At 43.3% G+C, this 24265-nt stretch overlaps 1 protein-coding gene across 4 annotated transcripts in view; it reads right to left on the bottom strand.

Moving 5' to 3' along the window:
- The window catches only part of LOC126210526 (pyruvate carboxylase, mitochondrial), a 408145-nt gene that overhangs the window by 293049 nt on the left and 90831 nt on the right, over positions 1-24265 (bottom strand). The gene's annotated exons all lie outside the window — the stretch shown is intronic.

Here is a 24265-nt window from a genome sequence, read left to right as displayed (position 1 = left end):
CAGAATACACGGTGTTCGGAAATTCCAGTTACAAACTTCAAGGACTTTTACAGGGGAGCCAGTAGATAATATCCGGAACGGGAAATCATGTCTGGGAACATAACGATGCCGTTCTAGGACGGTTTCAACACAGACGTTTAACTTATCCACTTCTGCTTGAGGAATTTAATTAGGCGTTACGCAGTTCAATTCCTGTTACCGTAACGAAACGTTCATTTGTCACTTAAGCACATTTGTTTGTATTATGTACATACGTGTATTAGTGTTTACATTATATAAAAACATAAAGAACCCAGCATACTATACGTACATTAGTACACGTCATTCTGTCTGCCCTAATGCATACCTGGACAAGCAACTCAGACTTTCCCCCCTCCCACACACCAGACGTGGACGCGTTACACGTCTGAAACCTGGGGTTCCTATTCAAAATATTACGCACTCACTATCCTCTACAAGCCCTAGAAGTTTGTAATGGAAATTTGCGAACACCTTACATAGTTTTCCAAAGGACATCATACTCGCCGTTGATTGTAGAAATTATTTCACTATTGTAATTTCCGCTTTTGGGCCGTTTTCAAGTGGTACTGCAAAACATACTGCTTCAACACACGTCAAACATTAAAATCCTCCGAGGTTTATACAGGTCATCGTCAAAAGTACGCCTTTTCACATTAGAAGTACAGTAACATCATTGTTAAGCTCTGCATGTCGTGAGATAATGTAAATTGTATGAAATGTTACCAATGTTAACATAATTCACGTAAGTCATTACAAATCGATGTTCTAGCCGACTGTTTACACGTGTAAACTAGGGCCGTTGGCGCGAAAATACATCACATTCTGCAAAACACTGAAATGCATGGCTGAGGGTACGTCCTACTGTACCCGTTAGATTAGATTAGTTTTTCGTTCCATAGGTCCGTGCTGTGGAGATTCTCGTGGATGTGGAACATGTCAATTTTTTTTAAGATGAAATAATATTAATAGCATGAATGTATACAATACATCATTTGTTTCTATTAAAAAATTCGTCAATGGAGTAGAATGAGTTGGCCACTAGTGAGTCTTTCAGGCTCCTTTTAAACTGATCTTTATTTGTAACTAAATTTTTTGTGTTTGCTGGCAACTTATTGAAAATTAGAGTTCCTGAATAGTGGAGCCTTTTTGAACTAAAGTAAGTGTTTTTTAGTCCTTGTGCAGATCATTTTGTTCCTGGTATTGTTATGTATGAAGTGAGCTGTTTGTTGGAAAAAGAGATATTATTTGGACAAATTTCATTAAGGAGTATATATACTGAGAGGCAGTAGTTAGTATACCCAGTTCTTTGAAGAGGTTTCTACAGTACGTCCGTGAATTTACTCCACAAATAATACGTATTACACGCTTTTGGACTCCGAAAACTTTTGTTTGACTTGAAGAGTTACCCCAAAATATTATATGATATAACATTATGGAATGAAAGTAGACAAAGTATGCAAGCTTTTTCATTTTTATGTCGCCTATATCAGCTAACACTCTAACTGTAAATACAGATTTAATAACGCGTTTCTGCAGTTCTGTGGTGTGCTCCTCCCAACTGAATTTAATATCAAGTTGTAACCCCAGGAATTTAAGACTGTCAACCTCTTCTATTTGTTCTTCATACTTTATGCATATGCTGGGTGGAAACCTCTTACAGGTTCTGAATTGCATATAGTATGAGTCTTTTCGAAGTTTAATGTCAGTGAGTTGGCTTCAAACCATGTATTAATATCCATGAATATATCATTAGCAGATCTTTCTAGAACTACACTCGACATACTATTTATTGCAATACTTGTGTCATCTGCAAACAAAATTAGGGCTGTTTCCTCGTCTGCAGTCTGTACAGGATAATTTCCAGAGGAGATTTTCTCTACTGTGTAACGTTTTAGCTTTAATTTTGGTATGAAATCGTTACTAATAGCCAATGAAAGCGGGTTGAAAGCCGTGAGCTGTCTGGGGAAGTTAATCTTGCATTACTAAGCAACAGTTTCACGACTGGGTATCTAGTCTAGGTTTACCAAATTCCCAAACAGACTAACATTGATTATAATCTTTTACAGTCATACAACAACCGGTAATATATCTATATATAAAAAAGGAGAATTTAAATAAAAAGAAAGAAATCAGTTTATATTTGCAAATTTATTTTAAGATTGATCATTGAAATTTCAGCATATTATACGTGAGTTATACTGAGCTGGTGCCTTATTTACGATTGTGAAAATGTGAGATTGGAATCTTACGGAACACATAAAATATGGAGCCAAGATTGGGAGACTGGATACAACACTGCATTCATAAAACAACACACAAAGAACATTGAAACACATGCAAGAGAAAGTTAACCACAACCAACAGATTCAAATTTTCAGTCAAAGAAATTACGTTCGTAGCACAATCCTGTCCGTCATGTAATTACCACACACTGGTATACTAAATTCATATTAACTCTTTGTGAAATCTTCCCAAGAAGAATAGCTGAGGGCTACTTTGATGATTCCACCACATGCTTCACGTGGTCAACTTGGTTTACAGAAAGCGTATAACTCCACAGTAATTTTGATAATAAAATAAATTCGATCGAAAAGCAATTGACAAAAGAAAAACCTTGAACTGGTTACTAACGTCTTACTATTAACCTGATGGGTCAAACAGTTATATAAGCACGTGGTACTGGTCTCGCAAAGTACACCCCACGTGGGTTGAACATAAAGAAAAGTTGCTATATTGAAAATATTGTTAAGACGAGACGTTATAACCACACAAGCATTCGCATTTAAGATTGATCTTAGTTAGAGTTACTGACCAACACGTGGTTCCACTTTACTCACAAAGTAATGACAAAGCAACTACCGCAAAATAATCTGAACTTGACACGAGAATTACACTCCGCTGCAATTTAAGATAGCATTAGATATTTTAGAGCTAAACCTGAAATCACGGTAATTAAACTCTCAGTTAGGCTGAACTTAACAAATCCATTGTCCCACGGACTTAGCAGACACGCGCTTAGCCGGAGATCTTACCATTTCAGACGCTCGCCACCGCCAGACTGCAACTCTCTACTACTGGACTCACAAAGACAAACGGAAGGGGCCAGAGGGGCAGCTTCCTATACCAACATGACAAGGGACGGACCGGACCATACTAAGAATAGAAACCTCTTTGCTTTTAGGAACCGTAGCTACCTGTTCCGACGTTGGTCCTACTGTTCTCTAGCAGACAGCCTTGTCTGCTACCATCAAGCATGCAACTACAAACACATTTGATCATTCATCCTCTCACACAGAAGGGAAGGGGGATGACAGTATCTTATCATATACAGTATATAACAGAAAGCGGATGTAGGTTCCGTATGAGACTGTGTGACATGAATTACATATATACTGTGTTTTAAAGTGTAGTAGTGTGACAGATTGTTCTTGTTTATGTGTAAAAGTAACACGTTCCACTACTCAGTCTCCTCCCAGATAGTCAGAAACGCCACAGTAAATTTAGAAGAGGAATTTATTCCATAAAAGACAACAAATTTGAGAAATTAAACATGAAAGGAATCCAACAGAGACCTTTCAACTGTTTTTATTGGGTCAACGGTATCGTCGTTAATTAATGTCAAAGTCTTAATAGATTGACTTTCGGAAATCGCATGTGGTCAGAAAAGGCACTATCGGAAAAATGTAACAATTCTCCCAACCACCCAAATCAAACAATTAAGGCATCTAAAGAAACGCTTTCTTTGAACAATTTGTGATTTGGAAAAGTGACGACGGCTGGGAAACTACACTCCTGGAAATGGAAAAAAGAACACATTGACACCGGTGTGTCAGACCCACCATACTTGCTCCGGACACTGCGAGAGGGCTGTACAAGCAATGATCACACGCATGGCACAGCGGACACACCAGGAACCGCGGTGTTGGCCGTCGAATGGCGCTAGCTGCGCAGCATTTGTGCACCGCCGCCGTCAGTGTCAGCCAGTTTGCCGTGGCATACGGAGCTCCATCGCAGTCTTTAACACTGGTAGCATGCCGCGACAGCGTGGACGTTAACCGTATGTGCAGTTGACGGACTTTGAGCGAGGGCGTATAGTGGGCATGCGGGAGGCCGGGTGGACGTACCGCCGAATTGCTCAACACGTGGGGCGTGAGGTCTCCACAGTACATCGATGTTGTCGCCAGTGGTCGGCGGAAGGTGCACGTGCCCGTCGACCTGGGACCGGACCGCAGCGACGCACGGATGCACGCCAAGACCGTAGGATCCTACGCAGTGCCGAAGGGGACCGCACCGCCACTTCCCAGCAAATTAGGGACACTGTTGCTCCTGGGGTATCGGCGAGGACCATTCGCAACCGTCTCCATGAAGCTGGGCTACGGTCCCGCACACCGTTAGGCCGTCTTCCGCTCACGCCCCAACATCGTGCAGCCCGCCTCCAGTGGTGTCGCGACAGGCGTGAATGGAGGGACGAATGGAGACGTGTCTTCAGCGATGAGAGTCGCTTCTGCCTTGGTGCCAATGATGGTCGTATGCGTGTTTGGCGCCGTGCAGGTGAGCGCCACAATCAGGACTGCATACGACCGAGGCACACCCGGCTCACCCGGCATCATGGTGTGGGGAGCGATCTCTTACACTGGCCGTACACCACTGGTGATCGTCGAGGGGACACTGAATAGTGCACGGTACATCCAAACCGTCATCGAACCCATCGTTCTACCATTCCTAGAACGGCAAGGGAACTTGCTGTTCCAACAGGACAATGCACGTCCGCATGTATCCCGTGCCACCCAACGTGCTCTAGAAGGTGTAAGTCAACTACCCTGGCCAGCAAGATCTCCGGATCTGTCCCCCATTGAGCATGTTTGGGACTGGATGAAGCGTCGTCTCACGCGGTCTGCACGTCCAGCACGAACGCTGGTCCAACTGAGGCGCCAGGTGGAAATGGCATTGCAAGCCGTTCCACAGGACTACATCCAGCATCTCTACGATCGTCTCCATGGGAGAATAGCAGCCTGCATTGCTGCGAAAGGTGGATATACACTGTACTAGTGCCGACATTGTGCATGCTCTGTTGCCTGTGTCTATGTGCCTGTGGTTCTGTCAGTGTGATCATGTGATGTATCTGACCCCAGGAATGTGTCAATAAAGTTTCCCCTTCCTGGGACAATGAATTCACGGTGTTCTTATTTCAATTTCCAGGAGTGTATTATCTTCACTTTTACATTTACGTCTGCAAAGCACGGAAGGTGTGTATGACAGGAGGGTATTATTGTACCAGGGATTCTTCGAAGGAGGTTTGTTAACGCCTTTGTATGCACTGTAATTAATCAAACACTGTCCTCATGATCCCTATGAGAGCAGTATCTAATTTATTTTCGTTTCCTTGGGGGGTGCGGGTGTCATCCATCTTCCGCCTATTTTGATGCGGCTGTGATCTTGATGTGGCCTGCCGGGAAATCCTCTCCTGTGGCAACCTCTTCATCTCTAAATACGACAGACTGTCTTCCCCTGCAGTTCCTGCCCTCATGCCTTAAAGCATGTCCTGTTACTCTGTCCCTCCTTATCACTGTTTTCCTCGTGTTCCTCTCCTCGCCAATTCTGTGGGGAGCCTGACTTCTTACCCGTCCACCTAATAGTCAACATCCTCCTCATAGCACGTCGTCTCCAACGCTTCAGTTCTCATCCTTTTTTCTCAGTTTTTTTTTCACACGACTAGTAATTAAAAATAAAATTTTATTTTTATTAAAAATTACGATTCACTATTTGTTAATTGATAATAAGCACAGAATTTAAATGAAAGAAAAAATCGTCGCTGTTTGTGAATCGAACTAGCGACTTTACAGATACCGGACTTTTAGACTACTGAGGTGTTAACGAGCTCGGAAAGTTTTTGTACTACAAAGCACCCGAAAATTCTCTTCTTAACAAGCGATATTTTCGAGTTTTTTTTCCTTTTCAGAACTGCGTCGCACTGCTTTAGAAAACTTATGTCCGGGCACTGATCTTTAAATCTTATCATTGTGAAGGGAATAGAAGACGCCTAATCGGTGAAGTGTCTTTGTGAGAGCTAGTTCCTACAGTAGTGTCGGCGAGAGGTCTGCTGACAGTTGGCAACGCTGTTGCCAGCTTTGAATTGCGAAGCGCCAATGGCTGCAGACGAAAACAGTTGACATCTGCGGAGCTGCCATGGAGACGTGCATAAAACCATCTGACATGACTGGTTCAGTGAGACGCGTGAAACAGGCGCTTGCCAACTTCACTACAGCTGTAAGGGACTTCTTGTTTCGTAGATTCCGCCTTATGCAGATTTATACACTGCCTGACAATGGAAGTCAAGACACACACATGTTCGGATGTCCACGTAACTTCGAACATGTACACGTCATCAGCGGGTATATAAATGATTAGATTTTGTAATATTTCTGGCTTATTCAGCCATCATATTAGGTTCCAGGAAGCTATTCCCAGGGCAGTGGAGATGCAAGAAGCACAGAGATGACGCAATGTGGGATGAGGTACCGGTGACAGATAGATTCGGTACCATTCCCGAGAGAAAGACCGCCTGCATGATGCTGCTGCTCTGTGATTGGCTGCTGTGTCCGGCCGTAGGGCGCCAAAACCTTAAAACTTTAGTTGCTATTATTAATTAAACCTGTCATCAAAAATGGTTCATTTTTTAAATAAACATCTCTCAACAGCCAGCTATCAGTCAGTCATTTCAAAATTATTAAAATCAAAGTATTAGTAAAACAAAAGACTGACGATATTACTGCCGATGCACTTCGGTGGCGTTCGGGTCACGCCTTGCTGGCTTGGCGTGCGAAGTGTCTCGGGCAGTCCGGCTCTCCAGTTCTGACCGTTCCAGTAGACATGTTATCTGTGGCAGGATGTATTTCATGTTATTTTATCCAGATATAATGACTGTGGAAAGATCTGTTCAATACGTTGTGATCAAGAATAGTTTCTCGTGTCTATGTCAATAAAAACGCGAGTGGCATCCCAAATGAGTTATAGTTTATTCGTAGCATCAGTTCCCTGCTAAGTTAATTTCAGCCTCAAGAAAAAGAATCTACGACCTGCGTGCTGTTTTTTTGCGCTGGGGACATTATCATCATGAAGACAGCAGGTTAGTGAAGTGTACAAGAACTTATGTATTCCACACAGGGCAGTGGAAACAACTAGGCACCTCACGTGTACTGCAAGCACAGTACAAATGTGCTCAGTGACACGTCATCTGCAGTAATGCAGAGGTGGTAAAGAAGGATGAAAGTATTAACACTATCTCCCCTTTATTTCTTTTTTCTTGCCGTAAGTTGCAATATTCTGACAGAAGTGAAACGGCCATCTGAGTGCACTAGCGTTGTTCGTCTTTAGTGTTATTGCCACGTCTGGTAGGGTATGTAAGGTGCGTGAACAGTGTCAGATGTTGAGTGGTCCCTGAAGGATACGGAGACGCCACGTACACATGTGGCATGTGACACTGACAGAATGACAGGAGCCTCATTTTGGGCTTCCATTTGGCCCGGCTGGTCGAATCCAAATTTGATGAGGCAGTGGACTGATGTCTGACTGCATAGGAATGTGACGGAAGGCGCACTCGCCATCAAGCATCCAGTCAACCACGTCTCATCACCACAAGGCAGGACAGCCAAATTGTCCATGAACCACACCGTAACTACTTCACACCTGCGCCTGCCTTCCGAGAACAATTAATTGACTCCCTGCAAAATTCTGCGTCATCGCCGGCCGCAATGCCCGAGCGCTTCTAGGCGCTTCAGTCTGGAACCGCGCGACCGCTACGGTCGCAGGTTCGAATCCTGCGTCGGGCATGTGTGTGTGTGTGTGTGTGTGTGTGTGTGTGTGTGTGTGTGTGTGTGTGTGTGATGTCCTTAGGTTAGGTTTAAGTAGTTCTAAGTTCTAGGGGACTTATGGCCTCAGATGTTAAGTCCCATAGTGCTCAGAACCATTTTCTGCGTCATCCCGGATGATTGGCGGGCGGGAGGCAGGCAGCAGGCGGAACAGGCAGTTACGGTCCCATGTGTATAGGCTGCCGTTAACACCACAAAGCAAACGTCTGCGTATGGAGTAGTGCTGTGATCGAGGAGCACGGACTGGTGGTGAATGTCTCCGCAATGCACTACCCCGGTTGACCACTGTCGACCAGTTTGCTGGCGACCTATGCAGAGGTCCCATTCATCCAAGGTTCTGGCAACTCACACCACCCCTGGCGTCTAGCTGTGGGGAGCTATCGGGTACGACCTCAAAGCACAGCTGGTAATGACTGCGAGAAGTCTCACAACACGACAGTACACATCCTGCATCTTCATGTGTTACGTATCTTGCGACAGTATGGTGCTGCCAGTTTTCAACAGGACAATGCCTGCCCACGCATGGTACATGTGTCTTCAAATTGTGCGTAACTTTTTTAACCTGAGAAGACTTCTGCCACTGCTCTGTAGGTCGCTAGAATAACTGGTCACTTGCTTTTAAAAAATTATTATTTATTGACGAATTGCGGGCATAATCCATCGCCAGAACATCAGAAACAAAACTCTTTACTCAGATACTGACGGTTGACACACGTGGTCCCATACTTCGTATCAAGGCTTCTTTTTGATGCTCTGTTGACGGACTGTGTCTGAAATACGCCAATAAACAATTCTTGAACATCGACTGACTAGTTATTCTAGCAACCTATTTAGCAGTGATTTAAGTGTCCTTAAGTTTACGTCGTGGTAGCAAGCCCCCTGCACTACTTCATGTAGCGCCTTCAATCGCATGGCAAGATCCCCTGAGCATGTGTGGGACCAGATCTGCCATCAACTCCATAACAGCGCTAGTATCCAGCAGATGAAGGTCCAGTTCTAACTGTTAGGGGGCCAGTTTGCCTCAGGAGAGGAAACATTGGCTTTGTTGTTCTGTTCAGCTCAAAGGCTGGTTTGATGCAGCTCTCCATGCTACCCTATCCTATGCAAGCTTCTTCATCTCCCAGTACTTACTGCAGCCTACATACTTCTGAATCTGCTTAGTGTATTCATCTCTTGGTCTTCCTCTACGATTTTTATCCCACACGTTTCCACGCTTCCCTCCAATACTAAATTCGTGATCTCTTGATGCCTCAGAATATGTTCTACCAATCGAGTCCTCCTCCTAGTCAAGTTGTGCCACAAATTGAGGTCTCCCAATTCTATTCACGAACTCCTCATTAGCTACGTGATCTACTCATCTAATCTTCACCAATTTCAAAAGCTTCCATTCTTTTCTTGTCAAGACTGTTCATCGTCCGTGTTTCACTTCCATACATGGCTACAACCCATGCAAATACTTTCAGAAAAGATTTCCTGACACTCAAGTCTACACTCGATATTAACAAATTTCTCTTTTTCAGAAACGCTTTCCTTGCCACCGCAAGTCTACGTTTCATATCCTCTCTACTTCGAACATCATCAGTTATTTTGCTTCCCGAATAGCAAAACTCATCTACTACTTAAAGCGTCGTTTGTTAATCTAATACCCTCAGCATCACCTGATTTAATACGATTACATTCTATTATCCTCTTTTTGCTTTTGTTCGCGTTCATCTTATATCCTCCTTTCAAGACACCGTCCATTCCGTTGAACTGCTCTTGCAAACCCTTTGCCGTCTCTGACAATTACAATGTCATCGGCAAATCTCGAAGTTTTTATTTCTTCTCCATGGATTTTAATTCCTACGCCACATTTTTCTTTTGTTGCCTTTACTGCTTGCTCAATATACAGATTGAATAACATCGGGGATAGGCTCCCTTCCCAACCACTGCTTCCCTTTCATGCCCCTTGACTCGTAACTGCCATATGCCATCAGGTTTCTGTACAAATGGTAAACAGTCTTCCGCTAACTGATTTGACTCATGTTACCTTCAGAATTTGAAAGAGTATTCCATACAGCATCGTCAAAAGCTTTCTCAAAGTCTACAAACGCTAGAAACGTACGTTTGCGAATAATCGATCTTCTAAGGTAAGTCGTACGGTCAGTATTGCCTCTCGAGTTCCTACATTTCTTCGGAATCCTAACTGACCCACCACCCCCCTCGAGGTCACCTTCCACCAGTTTTTCCATTGTTCTGTGAATAATTCGTGTTAGTACTTTTGGAATCATGACTTATTAAACCGACAGTTAGGTAATATTCACACTTGTTAGCATCTACTTTCTTTGGAACTGGAACTCATACATTCTTCTGTAAGTCTGGGGGGGGGGGGGGAGGGGGGTTCACCTGTCTCATACATCTTGCTCACCAGATGGAAGTATTTTGTCATGGCTGTCTCTCCCAAGGCTATCAGTAGTTCTAATGCTACGTCATTACTCCCGTGGCGTTGTTTCGATTTACATCTTTAAGTACCGGTACTCTGTCAAACTCTTAGGCTTTATGACACCTGCATCTGTACAAACATCCAGGCCAGAGGTGATTCAACGTCGTACTGATAAATGGCTTCATATTGCCAACTTCTTGTGAATTTGACTGCTTCATACTCACTGAAGTAACAACACATACAATGTCAACTCGTGAAATTTCATTTGCCTTCCTGCTCCAAATCTGGGTGCTTTACTTTTTTGGTTAGGCAGAGTATACACAATGACCCAGTTCAATTGTGACTGTGGCTATGAAAAATAAAATTATGGGTTATATTCACAAAATCACAGCATTATTCAAAATCATATCTCCCTGAATCAGTACACAGCTGAAAGCGTTTTGAAAAAGTCGCTGTAGCCCCTGTTTTACAACTGCATTTACACTGAAGCACTAAAGAAAATGGTATAGGTATGCGTATTCAAATACGGTGATATGTAAACAGGCACAACACGGCGCTGCGGTCGGTAACACCTATATAAGACAAGTGTCTGGCGCAGTTATTAGACCGGTTACTGCTGCTAAAATAGCAGGTATCAAGATTTGAGTTTGAACGTGGTGTTATAGTCTGCGCACGAGCGATGGGACAGGATCTCCGAGATAGCAATGAAGTGGGAATTTGCCCGTATGATCATTTCGCGAGTGTACCGTGAATATCAGTGTTGTGGTTGGCAGGAGAGCCAACACCGTGTTACTAGAGGAGGCCGTAAGGCACGCGTTTTAGCTCACGCAGGCTGGCGTGAGGTCTGGAACAAGATAAGGAAATTAGAATTTAGAAAAACGGACGTAGCTGGTGGAATACTTAACTTTAATCCATTAATGATGAACGTCGATCTTGACGGTACATGATTCACAATATCAATAGTAACTGAATATGGCGCCTTGCTAGGTCGTAGCAAATGACGTAGCTGAAGGCTATGCTAAACAATCGTCTCGGCAAATGAGAACGTAAGTAGGCAGTGAACCATCGCTAGCAAAGTCGGCTGTACAACTGGGGCCAGTGCTAGGAAATCTCTCCAGACCTGCCGTGTGGCGGCGCTCGGTCCGCAATCACTGATAGTGGCGCACGCGGGTCCGACGTATACTAACGGACCGCGGCCGATTTAAAGGCTACCACCTAGCAAGTGTGGTGTCTGGCGGTGACACCACGATCAGGAATCGGGTAAAATATCAAATTTCCGACATCGCTGCGGCCGGAAAATGATCCTGCAAGAACGGGATCGACGACGACTGAAGAGAATCATTCAACGTGACAGAAGTGCAACCATTTCACAAACTGCTGTAGATTTAAAGATTGGGCCATCTACAAGTGTCAGCGTGTGAACTATTCAACGAAACATCATCGATACGGATTTTCGAAGCATAAGGCACACTCGTGTACCCTCGATGACTGCACGACACAAAGTTTTAGGTCTCGCCTGGACCGGTCAACACTGACATCGGGCTGTTCATGACTGGAAACATGTTGCATGGTCGGACAAGTCTCATTTCAAGTTCTATCGAGTGGATGGACATGTACGGGTATGGAAACAATCTCATGAATCCATGAACGCTGCATGCCTGCAGGGGACTGTTCAAGCTGGTGGAGGCTCTGTAATGGTGTGACGTGTATGCAATTGGAGTGATATGGGATACCTGATAGGTCTAGATCTGACAGCCGACACGTACGTAAGCATCCTGTCTAATCACTTGCAGCCGGCCAGTGTGGCCACACGGTTAGAGGCGCTTCAGTCTGGAACCGCGCGACCGCTACGGTCGCAGGTTCGAATCCTGCCTCGGGCATGGATGTGTGTGATGTCCTTAGGTTAGTTAGGTTTAAGTAGTTCTAGGGGACTGATGACCTCAGATGTTAAGTCCCATAGTGCCCAGAGCCATTTGAACCATTGACCACTTGCATCCATTTATGTCCATTGTCAATTCCGACGGACTTGGGCAATTCCAGCAGGACAATGCGACAGCCCACACGTCTAGAGTGGCTCGAGGAACACACTTCTGAGTTTAAACATTTCCGCTGGCCACGAAACTTCCCAGACATGAACATTATTTAGCGAATCCGGGATGCCTTGCAACATACTGTTCAGAAGACATCTCCACCCCTTCGTACTTTTACGGATTTGTGGACAGCCCTGCAGGATTCATGGTGTCAATTCCATCGAGCACTACTTCAGACATCGAGTCCATGCCACGTCCTGCTGCGGCACTTCTGCGCGTGCTCGCGGGGGCCCTACACGATATTAGTAGCAGTTTCTTTGGCGCTTCAGTGTAGCACTGCAATACAGTTTTCTTGGAAGTCTTCAATTGCGTCTTTGCAGTGTCGTTTCACTGCCGACTTCAATTTGGGGAACAACTAGAATGCGGTTGGTGCCAATCCGGTAAATACGGTAGGTGACCCAGGCCAGCGATTCATTTGGTGGCCAAAAACACGTTTACGATCTTTGCTTTGTGGGTTGGACCATTGTGTCAGAGGGAACAAAATAGCCAGGATGGATGCTGCAGCGATGGTAGCGCTTTGAGCTTCTGCATGGCTACTGTTGAAACTCCATGGATCGTATCGCCGCAACTCCCCATGGGATATCATCGCAGTTTGGAATTTTCCAAAAGCAGTCCTAAAGACACTGCGACACACCGCGTATTGTCTAGATCTGACTGGGCGCGTGTAATGGGTGGAAATGCGCGACAACTGGAGATATGAGCAATAAACTCCCGCCCATGTACGTCAACGCCCTGCGCAACGACCTTGCATTTTCCGGACAGTTACGTCACACGGGTTGTGAACTGAGGCGACGCGTTTGGACTTCCGGCTCTTTGTCTGCCCAAGAATGACTCCCACAGGCGCACATGAACAGGCGATTTCTTTTCTCCTTTTTATGTCCTGCGAGCGGCGCCTGACTACAGCCGGTAACAGCTGCGCTTGAGCCCCGTAACCGGCGGCGCGATGGGCCGAATTATGCAGGCCAGAGCTGATGCAGGGCCGCCCCGGCTTTACGGCGCCGTTACCTGAGAAAGGGCCTCATTTGGGGCGCCTGTTTCCACACTGCGACGAATAGGCGCAACGGTGGCGCGAGGCCGGAAATTAAGGGTTTATTTCAAACAGGGCGCCTGCGGAATTAAACCGCTAAGCTCTCCCCTAATCTCGCTCTCTTTCCCTGTCTCCACTTCTGCATGTTCGTACAGGATGTCCTCCTGTAATATAAGTCCAGTTTCGAAATACGCCAGGTGCTGAAAGGGGGTGAATATTGCCGGAACATGTTTCATATGAATGCTTATGTTGGTTTAAATTCTTGTGTTCCTCCTGTTAACAGTATACGAGGGTTGACTCTTTCAACAGCTGGCAGTACTGGTATGCGGCAGATACATACTTGTACCGTAGCCTCTTCTCTACAGCTACTGTTGGCGGTAAGCCTCAGCCGGCCGCTGTGGCCGAGCGGTTCTAGGCGCTTCAGTCCGGAACCGCGCTGCTGCTCCGGTCGCGGGTTCGAATCCTGCCTCGGGCATGGATGTGTGTGATGTCCGTAGGTTCTAAGTTCTAGGGGACTGATGACCTCAGACGTTAAGTCCCATAGTGCTCAGAGCCATTTGAGCCTTTTTTTTTGTGGGAAGCCTTAGCACTGAACGGTTGTGTTGTTATAGTGTGAAGTATAGTGCCCTGCGCAGACGGTCGCAATTTAAGCAACATGCAGTCATTGAATTCTTGATAGCAGAAGGAGATTCATCACAGAATGAAAGCAGTTTATGATGATTGTGTTGCTGTGAGTACTGTGCGTCGTTGGACGAGTAAGTTTAAAGATGTTGAGGCGGGAACATTTGAACTGCGTGACAAACTAAGAGTTTGACATCCTGTGGCAGCAACCACCGAGTTTCACAAGCAAAATGTTGACAGATTGATTCACGACGATCGTCGTATCACTCAGAAACTGCAAGCACAATCGGCATTTCACTAGAACGTGTGGGTCACATTATTGGTTTGCTTGGCTATCGGAAGATCTGTGCACGATGGGTACCCCAGATGCTGACTCCTGAAATGAAGGCGCACAGACTTGAAAGTTGCCAGGAACTCCTATCGCGCCACGAGAATGAAGGTGACGTCTTTCTCCATTCAATTGTGACGAGAGACGAAACGTGGGTACACCATTACGACCCGCAGACGATACGTCAATCTATGGAATATCAACACAAAGACTCGCCCAAGAAAAACAAATTCAAGACGCAGCCCTCAGCTGGAAAAATCGTGGCCACAGTGTTCTGGGACGCAGATGGTGTTACCCATGTTGGTTTCCTTGATCGTGGAACAACAATAAATTCAGAGCGTTACATCACACAGCTGCCAACTCAAACGGCGGCTAGCAAGGGTCCGAACGGAAGAGGGAAATGTTTTCCTGCAGCATCACAATGCCAAACCACACACTTCACTTGCCACCACAACAAAACTTCAGAGACTGAATATCACCACCGTACGGCATCCTCCATACAGTCCAGATTTAGCACCGTCTGACTTCCATCTGTCCCCGATAATGAAAGACGATCTGCGGGGACATCATCATGCTTCTGACGAAGACGTTGGGGGAACTGTGAGACTGTGGTTGCGGAAACAGAGTGACGACTTCTTCCGTGACGGCTTCAGAAAACTTGTTCATCGTTGGCAGAAATGTATCCAATTGGCTGGTGATCACGTGGAAAAGTGAATATTGGTAATTAAAGACCACATTCTAAGGATTATTCCTGCATTTGATTTATTGAAATATTCCAATCCAAACCCAATTAACGAAGGTGGAGGCATTACTTTTCATTCAACCCTCGTACTAATGGATATTTTAGTTTTTCGTGTGACTAATATGCCCCATGAGGATGTCCGGCATATTTTTTGTGCTGTTAACTTGACAAAGAACGTTACATTTGTAAGTGTAACATGATTCATGATGTATGAGCTATGAATCAGCTAACCAGCTAGTACTGGTAGAACAGGTATGAGCTGTTAATGACGCCGTTGTCCTCAGAATTGTAACTACTATTTCGCATTACGTTATACAGTAACTTAGATGGCGCACACAGGCAAAGTGGATCCCTTCTTCACACCTGAAGGTTCCACCATCTCCACTGTAATATATTGTGAAATAACTGTGCTGACCTGATGTAATCCAACTATGATTTTGGCGTTTCATTATACCACCGCAGAAAAAAAATGCGCTTAGTATATACAAGGTGTTCGAAAATTCCCGTTATATACTTCTAAGACTTGTAAAGGGAGGGGGAGAGGAGTGAGTACAAAATATTTTGAATAGGGATCCATGTCGAGAAACGTACTGTTTGTGTCGTTTGTAAACATGTCTGCTAGGTGGTGCTGCGGAGCGGGTTGGTCTCCCACTATCCTTTAAACAATCTGTATACCTATCTGAACAGGCTTCTGCGCCTTTACTCTGCGATGGTAGATAGTGGTTTAGCCGACAAAACCAACTTTGATGAAAATTGGACTAAATACATATCACGCATAACTCCAGTCCATGGCTAGTAACTGAAGTTAGTTAAACCATAGATCATTCGGGTTTCTTTTATGAGTCGTTTGAAAAAATGTAAAAAAATCCTTTTAGTTTGTTTATTATCTTCAAAACAAGGAAAATTGCAATCAAGTTCGTATTTAATATCCCGACAGCAGTTATTAAATGTTACTGACTGTCTCTGTAACAAGTTCTCACCCAAAAGCGGCTACAGGATATTTAGTCCGACCCGATATTTTAAACGTCAAACTCTGACCCACGGCTATTTGCGAATTAATATATCCAGCAGTTAAGTAGTCTTCTTGTACAGAAGTAACGTCCCGTAATTTGCACGAAACACGCCACGCGGAGTTTATGGTTCAAATAGCTCTGAGCACTATGCGACTTAACTTCTGAGGTCATCAGTCGCCTAGAACTTAGAACTAATTAAACCGAAGTAACCTAAGGACGTCACACACATCCATGCCCGAGACAGGATTCGAACCTGCGACCGTAGCGGTCGCTCGGTTCCAGACTGTAGCGCCTAGAACTGCACGGCCACTACGGCCGGCGCTCAGTTTATGTACGACTTTAAATGTTCACACGCGAAATCTCCTAAAATAAATCACTCACAAAGCTCAAACTTTCTCAAAATACTCAACACTGTAGTCGCTTTTCATCAACTACAGGAAAACCGATCAAACGCGCAGATTTTTTCATTTTAGTACAAATTCGATCACTGCGATTTAACATAGGTGTTTACCAGATGACGGTTCCCGAGCGACTATCTCGACTCACACCTGACACACTAAGTAACAACTCGCGGGAAATGCTTAATTCCTACTGGGTAGTATGTTACGCAGCAATCAGATCATTTCGAGCACTTCTATAATCGCGGTAGTTCTAATGGCAGCCAATCAGATTGCCACACCTAATTTAGACTAGAAATATCGTTAATTCCGAAACTAGATAAAATTTAGTGAAAACAAAATACGATTCCTTTCCACAAAATAAATTTAATACTCAACGCCCCTTCTGGGTGCTTTTACAAAATCGAGTTCACTCGGACATACGTAAGGTGATCATCTTTTTGGAAGCCGAAGCCATTCACAGGTACTGTATAATAATGATACACCAAAATATTAAAAGCTAATAAAACATTTGCTTACATAACCATATACAACTTTTAAAAATTCAGTTGCTCATGCCCCCACATTTCTGCGATGAATGAATTTTATCTGAGAAATGTTTGCTTTCTTTTCAGTTTAGAAAATCACAGAATTCTGAACTGTAGTTCAGATTAATTTTTACATTTGAAAACACGAATTCCACAATCCTTGGAATATCCTCTTAAGGATTATTCTCTTAAGGATTATTCGCTTAAGGATTATTCGCTTAAGGATTATTCGCTTAAGGATTATTCGCTTAAGGATTATTCGCTTAAGGATTATTCGCTTAAGGATTATTCGCTTAAGGATTATTCTCTTAAGGATTATTCTCTTAAGGATTATTCTCTTAAGGATTATTCTCTTAAGGATTATTCTCTTAAGGATTATTCTCTTAAGGATTATTCTCTTAAGGATTATTCTCTTAAGGATTATTCTCTTAAGGATTATTCTCTTAAGGATTATTCTCTTAAGGATTATTCTCTTAAGGCATTTGTTTCGATGTGAAGTGCTGAAACATGTGTACCCAATGCATATCAGTGTCAGTTTTTTCTACGTTCCATTTGTTTTCAGAGGGGTGGCAAACTGCTGCATATTAAGAGACACTTGAAATAATTCATTGCCATAGATTTTACAGTTTGGCAATACGTTAATGAGAGATTCGTGTCGTTTTTGGACCTCAGCTCATGTAGGTACATCGTTTAAAAGAATCCATTTGAAGCCCGAAACGGCATTAAAATGATCCGTCCACTGCTCAATGTATTGTGCACTGCTATCATAAAATTCATATGATGGTTGCAATGAACTTAATTAACGTTTGTATCCCCTGAGATTCAAGTTTGCTTAAAGCACTTCTTATAAATCATGACGTGCTTCTCCAACCTCTGCTTATGTAACATGCTGGCCTTCTATCTTCAATACTGCTACATGAAAAGGTGACGCTTTATAATGTAAAAAACATAATAAGGACTTCAGAGCAAGGTTTTTCAAACTATTTCCTTAGTATTGTTGGGCATTTTTCTTCACCCAAAAAATATGATTTTAGTGGATCATAGAGCCGTAAAACTCTGGCTTTCTACACGAGCAGAATATCTGTTGAAGTAACAATAAATCTTGTGAATGACACACTCTAGATCGACTGGTAAACAATATGCAGCTGTCTTCACAGTATTATGCACTATGTGCACTGTACATCCTACACCAATGATGTCACGACAAAGACAGTCCTTTAATTTGTGGAAAATATTGTTTGCCTCTTTTCGAGACCGTCCACAGAAGTTTATGTTGGCATTATATACTATGATGGTATCACACAGATAGTTTCCAACAATATTTGCAGTTTCACCAGGATGCTCTTTAAACTGGAGAATTTTCGCACGTATGTCTTCAAGAGGCAAAAAATATCGACCAGGTACAGGGAAGAGCATTATGGTTCCATGATTAGATGTATCAGAAAGAATAGTAATACAGAATGAGATTTCACTCTGCAGCGGAGTGTGTGCTTCGGTAGCTCAGATGGTAGAGCACTTGCCCGCGAAAGGCAAAGGTCCCGAGTTCGAGTCTCGGTCGGGCACACAGTTTCAATCTGCCAGGAAGTTTCAATAGTAATACAGTTCACTTTACACATTTCTCGCTGCAGTTGGTTGGTTGGTTGGTTGGTTTGGGGAAGGAGACCAGACAGCGTGGTCATCGGTCTCATCGGATTAGGGAAGGACGGGGAAGGAAGACGGCCGTGCCCTTTCAAAGGAACCATCCCGGCATTTGCCTGGAGTGATTTAGGGAAATCACGGAAAACCTAAATCAGGATGGCCGGACGCGGGATGCAACCGTCGTCCTCCCGAATGCGAGTCCAGTGTCTAACCACTGCGCCACCTCGCTCGGTCCTCTCGCTGCAGTTCATCACGACAGTGAAGAGCAAGCACGTTAACAACAATGGCTTCGCATTTTGTACGGCCGCAACTGTACGTACTATCACCTGAAGGAAAGCTATGGTTCTCTTGTAAAATGGAAGGCCCATGTGCCTTCCACTGCAGCTAGTCTTTCTTGGAACAACTTGCCGAAAGAAGTCTGTTAAAATTCTCGAAGATGTGGCACTGGTATCTGATGACCTGTGTTTGGCCGTTTTCAAATGATACTCTATGTCGTACTTCCCTCCATAAGAAGCAGAAAAATTTTCGTGCAACGGACATCGTGGTCTGTTCTCCCTTTTTTTTGTTATGAATGGATTGAAAGTAAATAAATGACAGTGTATGACTATTTGTTCGCCTACATTTGATTTAACCCGTCTACTATCTATGGATGTATCCAGGAACGCAATTAGTATGTAGCGTCTATAAGACTACCTTTTTACTTATTTTTTATGTAATACAATTCTGGTGAATATATGTGTTTATGATTTCCTGTTTTTTCTGGTTTGTAAGTGCTGAAGCGAGCAACTTAAAAGGACAGAAATTATCATCGTCAATCAGTCGTAAAAGATAAACATACCGTACATTCTAGAAGACTTTAATTTAGATCTTTTTAACACGCTGACATCCACAGCCAAAATGAGTGCAATGCTCCCAGATTCCATGTTAAACGGTTCATACAGTTTGATTCGTCATCTCAGTTGAAGTCCATCTGTCTCCGAATTCTTTTAAAAACGATTATTGACGAAAAAATAGAGCCTGCGAATTATCTCTTAGTTGGAGTAAAGAGTGGAAAGTTCAGCTCAGACACACAACATCGTCTTACACCTTAAAGAAATGGAGCAGAAAGAGAAAGTTCATTTTCCAGATGAGTTGTGTACGTCTGTGACCCTACCGTTAATCGCCTTTTGTCAGTGGTCTGGTGATTTTTTGTCTAATTTGTGAAGAATCACAAAGTGTTTGCATGGAAGAATGCTTTAAGACAGCGTTCCCCAACTGAAGGGTCGCGATTTGGCACCGGGACACGAAAATAAAATACCAGGTCGCACAAGTATCTCCTTGTAATTGGCAGTTTACAATTACGTGCGTTATTAAATAATCACATTTTAGTAATAGTAAATTAATTAAAAACCTGTTTCTAAAGGGTATATATGACAGCTGTATGTTACATAGAAGTTGTATTCATTCTACTAAATAATGAAACTGCGCGTCATTAAGATCTACTTTACTGACAATCTATCTGCGTTTGGCCGAACACTGAGGCTCATAACGCTCAGAGAATTTCAAAGAGTACAACATAGGTACATTCCTGCACGATACAGCAACTCTTATCAAGGAGCATTTGCTGGAACTGGACAGTGGAGACTAATCTGAAATAACATTTTCCTTCAATCAATAACAACCGAACATGGATAAGGAAACTATTTTCAGTCATTTTAGAATCCTGTAATTTGTCAGATTCAAATGCCGACTCGTTAACTGTCGTGTGACAGATTTTTGGATATCTTGTCAAGAGATCTCGCTTTAGCAGAACAAGCGATGAAATTTCTAATTCCTTCAGATTCGATTAATGAGTCTGAATCCGAGTTTTCAAAATTGGTGATCCTGAAGAAATAAATAGGCCTATAGAAACCAATTGGAAGTTGAACCAGTCCTAAGGATAAAGATAACTACTTTTGAACCGAATTTGGGGATCATAGTTACTGATAGGTGACAGCTAAGGTAATATAATTGTGAAACATAATTACCATTTTATTGTTAAAAGTTGGAATACATTGCATACTTTGTGGCGTCTTGGCGGCGGCATTAGAAATGTTAATGTGTGAGCTGTGCTCATTTTGCCAACGTGATTATATCTAAATTTTTGCACTACATTCGTGTGGCAAAGTGTTGTTACAATAAGTTGAATTTAATTTCATATTCTTTGCTACTTACCAGTACTGTATACGGAAGTAACAGTCTCTGTAATGCAAAATCACCTTTTTGAGTAGTTTACCTCCACGGGTTGTGAGGGAGGAGGGGCAATGAAGTAGAACTGACAACATTTACTCGTGCAGAGCTCACCTCACTTCAGCAGTGTATCTCCTCTGCGCCAAAGACTGTACTCTCGCAAGTGTTGGCATTAATGTGGACGGGCAGAAGAACTAGCGGAGGGGGCGGTAGCTCTTTCAAATGATGTTCTGTGAAGTAAAAAAAGAATTTAGTGGTTCAGGAAGGGATAGCAAAAAAATAACCGGGCTAGGACGAATTTGGGAACCTCTGCTTTAAGACATATCAATAATTAAAAGAACCTTGGTTTCCATCAGCATTAGTGACACACAGTGTACATTTTTCGTTTGAAACTAAAATATTTGTATGAAATTTTTTGTGCACTTTTCTCTTACTTTGTTCCAAGTGGGAAAATAAAAGGTCTGTTTCACCACGTCCAGATGACTTACTATACCTGTTGTTGAGCCAAAATCTGTCAATCACACGTATCTGCTACGAATGTTTTCGTATCTGGCTTTATGCAGAAACTCGTTTCGTACGAGATAACGCGCAGTTAGCGGCAGTTCGTTCGTACGAGATCTCTTAGTTGGCGGGAAACGTGTTGAGTTCTGCAATCTGGCACTACGTAACTTGATGTAGCTCTAATGAACCATATTATATAGCGTATTATCAGGGGAGCTAGCGTACAACGTTTTTACTTAAAATTTAGCTGGTGAAATTTGAATTGCTGTACAAACTTCCATGAAATATAGGGAAGAACCATTCTGATTAAACCAGCTGCCAAAAAACTGCATCAAAATCGGATCTTTCGTTTCGAAGTTATGATGCTACTGGCATATACATGCCAACATACTTCAGACTTTTAACACCCCACTGCTTGCGTCGCCAGTTAATAAGGAAAAAAGTGCAGTGATGGTGTAGAGTCCTGGCATCCATGCATCACATCCAATAGGAAGAACCCATTTCGATTTGCATAGATGTGTCAAATCACAATAGAAAAAAATTGTTGCGCCTATGAGAGATGATCCATAGTAGTTGAGGGTTAATTAAAAGCAGAATTACCACACTGTTTGTGACACTGAATTATGAATACGTTAATTACCTCTTTTTAAGCTCGGAACTGAAAACGCAAAGGCGTTTGGGCATTGCGAAGCTGGTTACAATCTATACGTGCTACAATACTCACTCCAACAATCATGAAAGGGCTACCGCTACGGAAATCCAGCTCAGTAATACCAACTTCAGCGCAAGTATTACTGAAGGACTCTAACTTGAATGCGTCAGCAAACAGGTCGTGTAGACGCAGTCAATATTGTGGTTTGTCAGGTCTACATCTACATGGTTACTCCGCGATTCACACTCAAGTGCCTGGCAGAGGGTTCATCGAACCATTTTCATACTACTTCTCTACCATTCCACTCTCGAATGGCACGGGGGGAAAAGGAACACCTAAATCTTTCCGTTCGAGCTCTGATTTCTCTTATTTTATTATGATGATCAATTCTCCCTGCGTAGGTGGGTGTCAACAAAATATTTTCGCATTCGGAAGAGAAAGTTGGTGATTGAAATTTCGTAAATAGATCTCGTCGAAAAGAAAACGGCCTTTGTTTCAGTGACTGCCACATCAACTCGCGTATCATATCAGCCACACCCTCACCCCTATTGCGCGATAACACGAAACAAGCTGCCCATCTTTGCACTTTTTCGATGTCCTCCGTCAATCCTGCCTGGTAAGGCTCCCACACCGCGCAGCAATATTCCAGCAGAGGACGGAAAAATGTAATGTAGATTATCTCTCTAGTGGATTTGTCGCATCTTCTCAGTGTTCTGCCAACAAAGCGCAGTCTTTGTCTCGCCCTCCCCACAATATTATCTATGAGGTCTTTCCAGTTTACGTTACTCGTTATTTTAATTCCTAGGTATTTAGTCGAATAAGCCCTTAGATTTGTGCGATTTATCGTACACCCAAAATGTATAGGATTCCTTTTAGTACCCATGCGGATGAACTCACACTTTTCTGTGTGTAGTGTTTAGTGTCTGGGATATTCTATGGAAATAAAGTGTAAAACACTTCCACAATGCTAAAAACGTGAGGAACTACATGTTGAAACATCCCATGACAGAGACTTTGATTTGGTTTGATTTGTAAAAACCGGAACATTTAGGCGTCCCGGCTGAAACCGGTCGGGACAGGGGGACACGACTCCAGAAGCCGCAACTGTCCCGGCCAAATCGGGACGTCTGGTCACTTTAACATACGACATAAATGTGTCTACTACATCCACAAATTTCTCGCGCTAACATTTACACAGTTTTAATAAAATCTGACATCCTCAGTTACGTATGTTCTTCATTCACTCTGTCTCTCTAAAACACACACACAACCAAATCACAATGAAACAAAAGTTTTCCAGTACACTGTTAATTACGTCAGAAATCTGTAGCAGTCAAACTACAGAAAATCCCACAAAATTAGATTATATGAACCAATCCTCTTGGTTGTTTCAATTGATACTGTAACTGAATTCATTACAGTCATTAACTCTGTTTCACAATGTCCCCGAAAATATTTAAGTTATTTGACTTTATCCACAGAATTTGCTACACTAAGTATGAAAAAGATCAATTAATATATAATAGTACTAAAGTTTCATAGACAATATGTGTAACGTATTGCACGCAGCGTTAATCAACCACAGCGCTCTCCCGACCCAGCAGCCAGCGTGAGAACGAACACCTTCTCTTCTCCCGGCTCCACGGCAAGCATGCTTTCAATGCAAGCTGACAACTCTTAACAATTTTCTACGTTACAGTGGGTAAGCAACAGGGTAGGCATAGTGAAGGATGCTTACGTCGAATCGCCTGAAGTCATCAGACGTCTATTCCAGCTCTCTTACCCGGTTCGAGCCTCATTCACGTGTGTGTGTGAATGTTGGAGCGACATGGTTGAGTACACGTTTGCACAATACACCGACATCATTCTTCTGGATAGCGAAGCTCACGGGAGAGCTGCTCGTCGCCTTTATTAACGTTCTCCATAGTGTCCCACTCCATCGCATACCCTTTTCGTCACCATTACGCAGCGGTTTCGAGAAGGGGTACCTTTACCGTCAGCAGGCATCACTGTGGTGCTCCAAGGAGACTCCACACACCCGAATTGGAAGAGACCGTCAACGAGTATCCGACAAATTGCGCGTGGAATGTATGTTGCTTCCAGCACAGTCTGGTATGTTCTCCATCACTAGCAACTATTTCCATACCACCTTCAACATTTTTACCAACATCTTTTCAAATAGTCGTAGCACGGAAACGGTACGTTTCCT

Source organism: Schistocerca nitens, chromosome 10, assembly GCF_023898315.1.
Source record: "Schistocerca nitens isolate TAMUIC-IGC-003100 chromosome 10, iqSchNite1.1, whole genome shotgun sequence".
Taxonomy (NCBI): domain Eukaryota; kingdom Metazoa; phylum Arthropoda; class Insecta; order Orthoptera; family Acrididae; genus Schistocerca; species Schistocerca nitens.
The sequence above is the reverse complement of the archived record's forward strand: the minus strand, read 5'-3'. Positions and strand labels throughout refer to the sequence as shown.